This window comes from Arachis hypogaea, chromosome 5 (assembly GCF_003086295.3).
Source record: "Arachis hypogaea cultivar Tifrunner chromosome 5, arahy.Tifrunner.gnm2.J5K5, whole genome shotgun sequence".
Classification (NCBI taxonomy): domain Eukaryota; kingdom Viridiplantae; phylum Streptophyta; class Magnoliopsida; order Fabales; family Fabaceae; genus Arachis; species Arachis hypogaea.
Window position 1 is genome coordinate 60,049,777 of NC_092040.1, and position 4,846 is coordinate 60,054,622.

At 36.7% G+C, this 4,846-nt stretch overlaps 1 non-coding gene across 1 annotated transcript; it reads left to right on the forward strand.

Annotated features, from left to right (window-relative positions):
* Positions 1–1,742: 1,742 nt before the first annotated feature.
* On the forward strand, positions 1,743–1,850 carry LOC112804690 (small nucleolar RNA R71). Its single transcript, XR_003203304.1, has one exon. It is a non-coding gene; the product is annotated as a small nucleolar RNA R71 (small nucleolar RNA).
* Positions 1,851–4,846: the final 2,996 nt, after the last annotated feature.

Here is a 4,846-nt window from a genome sequence, read left to right on the forward strand (position 1 = left end):
TGAGACTTTCCGGATCCTCATAAATGCCGCCATCTATCTAGCTTATACCACGAAGATTCTGTTGGGAATCTAAGAGATACACATTCAAGCTCTGTTGCATGTAGAACGGAAGTGGTTGTCAATCACGCGCGTTCATAAGTGAGAATGATAATGAGGGTTACTTATCATCACATTCATCATGTTCTTGGGTACGAATGAATATCTTGGAATAAGAATAAGAGAGAATTGAATAAAAGAAAATAGAACTTCATTAATACTTGAGGTACAGCAGAGCTCCACACCCTTAATCTATGGTGTGCAGAAACTCCACCGTTGAAAATACATAAGCAAAGGGTTCAGGCATGGCCGAATGGCCAGCCCCCTAAAACGTGATCAATGATCTCCTAAGATGAAGAATAAAATAAAACTGAGACCAAAGATGAAACGTGGTCAAAAGACATCTAATACAATAGATAAATGTTCTATATATACTTAGGCTAGCTCCTAGGGTTTACATGAGTAAGTGATTGATGCCTAAATCCACTTCCGGGGCCCACTTGGTGTATGCTTGGGCTGAGCTTGATTAATCCACGAGCTGAGGCATTTCCTGGAGTTGAACTTCGAGTTATGACGTGTTTTGGGCGTTCAACTCCGGATCATGACGTTTTTCTGGCGTTTAACTCCAGACAGCAGCGTGTACTTGGCGTTCAACGCCAAGTTACGTCGTCGTTATTCGAATAAAGTATGGACTATTATATAAAGCTGGAAAGCCCTGGATGTCTACTTTCCAACGCCGTTGAGAGCGCGCCAATTGGAGTTTTGTAGCTCCAGAAAATCCATTTCGAGTGCAGGGAGGTCAGATTCCAACAGCATCAGCAGTCCTTTTGTCAGCCTTCTTCAGAGTTTTGCTCAAGTCCCTCAATTTCAGCCAGAATTTACCTGAAATCACAGAAAAACACACAAACTTATAGTAAAGTCCAGAAATGTGAATTTAACATAAAAACTAATGAAAACATCCCTAAAGGTAGCTTAAACTTACTAAAAACTATATAAAAACAATGCCAAAAACCGTATAAATTATCCGCTCATCACTGACCCACTTGTGCCTCCAAATTTCTTATGGAGGACCGTGCCTCAGTCATGAAACTGAGGGTGGTCTTAGATAGATCAGAGACTATGTTTGCTAAGCTAGAAAGGCTCTGCTCAGAATTCTCTGTCTGTTGCTGAGAAGATGATGGGAAAGGTTTGCTATTGCTAAACCTGTTTCTCCCACCATTATTGTTATTGAATCCTAATTGAAGCTTCTTTTGATCCTTCCATGAGAAATTTGGGTGATTCCTCCATGAAGAATTGTAGGTGTTTCCATAGGGTTCTCCCATGTAATTCACCTCTTCCGTTGCAGGATTCTCAGGGTCATAAGCTTCTCCGTCAAAGGAGGCTTCTTTAGCACTACCAGATGCAGCTTGTAATCCAGTCAGATTCTGAGAAATCATATTGACTTGCTGAATCAATAATTTGTTCTGAGCCAATATGGCATTCAGAGTATCAATCTCAAGAACTCCTTTCTTCTGAGTTGTCCCATTGTTCACAGGATTTCTTTCAAAAGTGTACATGAACTGGTTATTTGCAACCATTTCAATGAGTTCCTGGGCTTCTGTAGGCATTTTCTTCAGATGAATAGATCTGCCTATAGAATGGTCCAATAACATCTTGGATAACTCAGACAGACCATCATAGAAGATACCTATGATGCTCCATTATTAAAGCATGTCTGAAGGACACCTTCTGATCAATTGCTTGTATCTTTCCCAAGCTTCATAGATGGATTCACCTTCCTTCTGTTTGAAGGTTTAAACTTCCACTCTAAGCTTACTCATCTTTTGAGGTGGAAAGAATTTAGCTAAAAAGGCATTGACTAGCTTTTTCCAAGAGTTCAGGCTATCTCTAGGTTATGAGTTCAACCATATACTAGCTTTGTCTCTTACAGCAAAAGGGAAAAGCATAAGTCTGTAGACCTCGTGATCAACTCCATTGGTCTTAACAGTGTCACATATTTGCAAAAATTCAGCCAAGAACTGATGAGGATCTTCCAATGAAAGTCCATGAAACTTGCAATTCTGTTGCATCAGAGAAACTAATTGAGGCTTAAGCTCAAAGTTGCTTGCTCCAATGGCAAGAATAGAGATGCTCCTCCCATAGAAGTTGGGATTTAGTGCAGTAAAGTCACCAAGCACATTCCTTGCACTGTTGGAATTGTTGTTACTTTTGGCTGCCATGTCTTCTTCTTTTTCGAAAATTTCTATCAGGTCCTCTCCAGAGAGTTGTCCTTTAGCTTCTCTTAGCTTCCTCTTCAGAGTCCTTTCAGGTTCAGGATTAGCTTTAACAAGAATGCTTTTATCCTTGTTCCTACTCATATAAAAGAGAAGAAAATAAAGAAAGTATGGAATCCTCTATGTCACAGTATAGATATTCTTTGATGTGTCAGAGGAAAAGAAGAATAGAAGGATGAGGGAGAGAAAAGAATTTGAACTTACAGAGGGGGAGGGGGTCCGAATTACTAAAGGAGGATAAGTGTTTAAATAGAAAGATATGGGAGAGAGAGAATTTTTTAAAATTTTTTAAATAAAATAAAATCAGAGTTTAAAACAATTAGTTAATTAAAAAGAATTTTGAAAAAGTTGTTAGTGGTTTTCAAAAAGATAAGAAATTAGAAAAAGATTTTGAAATTAAAATAAAAGAGATATGTTTTAAAAAAGATATGATTGAAAAAGATGTGTTTGAAAAGATATGATTGAAGAAAATTTGATTTTTTTTAAAAAAGATATGATGGAAAAGATATGGTTGAAAAAGATTTTTTTTAAAAAAAGATTTGATTTTTAAAATTGATGACTTGACTAACAAGAAAATAAAAGATATGATTCTAAAATCCAAATATTGAACCTTTCTTAACAAGAAAGTAACAAAGTTGAAATTTTTGAATCACAACATTAATTATTAGCAAGGATTTTCGAAAAATATTAAAAGAAAAATGAAAAAGATTTTATTTCGGGAAAGATATGATTGATAAGAGAGGATATGAAAAAGATAAGGTTTTGAAAAATTGAAAAAGATTTGAATTGAAAACAAAATCACCTCCCTGCTGTTATCCTGGCATTAAACGCCCAGAATGGTATCTATTCTGGCGTTTAACGCCCACTTGGCTGCCTCTTTGGGCGTTTAAACGCCAGAAATCCTTCTTTACTGGGCGTTTTAAATGCCCAGCTTTTTCTCTGTGATTCCTTTGCTGTATGTTCTGAATCTTCATTTCACTGTATTATTGACTTGAAAAGACATAATTTTGAATTTTTTTGAATTTTTAATGATAAGAGAGAAAAACAATAGAATGAAATTAATCATGAAAAATTAAGATCAAAACAAGGAATGCATGCAAGAACACTTTGAATGTCAAGATGAACACCAAGAACACTTTGAAGATCATAATGAACATCAAGAAAATATTTTTAAAAATTTTTAAGAAAAGAAAGACATGCAAGACACCAAACTTAGAAATTGATACTAGACTCAAACAAGAGACACAAAATATTATTTTTTTTGTTTTATGGTTTTATAATTTTTTTTGTATTTTTTTTCAAAAATTATTTTTGGAAAAGAAAATAAGGAACTCAAAATTTTTAATAAGAATTCCAGGAATCATGCAATGTTAGTCCAAAGCTTCAGTCTAAAAAGATTAGACTTGGCCAGCCAAGCTTCAGCAAGACATTACATACAATAGCCAAATTGATGGGAATCAACTAGCTCATGTGATGATAAAGGCATCATCTAAAACTCTAGAATTCGTTCTTAAAAATTCTGAAAAACAAAATAAAAAAATACCTAATCTAAGCAACAAGATGAACCGTCAGTTGTCCAAACGTGAACAAACCCCGATAATGGCACCAAAAACTTGGTACACAGAATCATGATCTCACACACTTTCTTCACAACTCCGCGTAACTGACCAGCAAGTGCACTGGGTCGTCCAAGTAATACCTTACGTGAGTAAGGGTCGATCCCACGGAGATTGTTGGCTTGAAGTAAGCTGTGGTTATCTTCTTAATCTCAGTCAGGCAGATTCAAATGGTTTTGAGGTTTTGATAATTAAAAGATAAATAAGACATAAAATAAGATAGAAATACTTATGTAATTTATTGGTGGGAATTTCAGATAAGCGTATGGAGATGCTTTGTTCCTTCTGAATCTCTGCTTTCCTACAGCCTTCATCCAGTCATACGTACTCCCTTCCATGGGAAGTTGTATGTTGGGGGGATCACCGTTGTCAATGGCTACCGTCCGTCCTCTCAGTGAAAATGGTCCAGCTACGGGTTACGTAGGGCTAATCATCTGTCGGTTCTCAATCGTGTCGGAATAAGATCCATTGATCCTTTTGTGCACTGTCACTGCACCCAGCACTCATGAGTTTGAAGCTCGTCACAGTCATCCCATCCCAGATCCTACTCGGAATACCATAGACAAGGTTTAGATTTTCCAGATCTCAAGAATGCTGCCAATTGATTCTAGCTTATACCACGAAGACTCTGATCGCACGGAATGGAAGGCTCTGTTGTCAGGAGAGGAAACCATGCATTGTGAACCAGGAGGCCAAGAGATATGCATTCAAGGTTGTTTTCTAGTAGAACGGAAGTGGTTGTCAGGCACGCGTTCATAAGTGAGAATGGTGATGAATGTCACTTGATCATCACATTCATCATGTTGAAGTGCGAATGGATATCTTAGAACAAGAATAAGCTTGAATTGAATAGAAAATAGTAGTAATTGCATTAATTTATGAGGAACAGCAAAGCTTCACACCTTTAATCTATGATGTGTA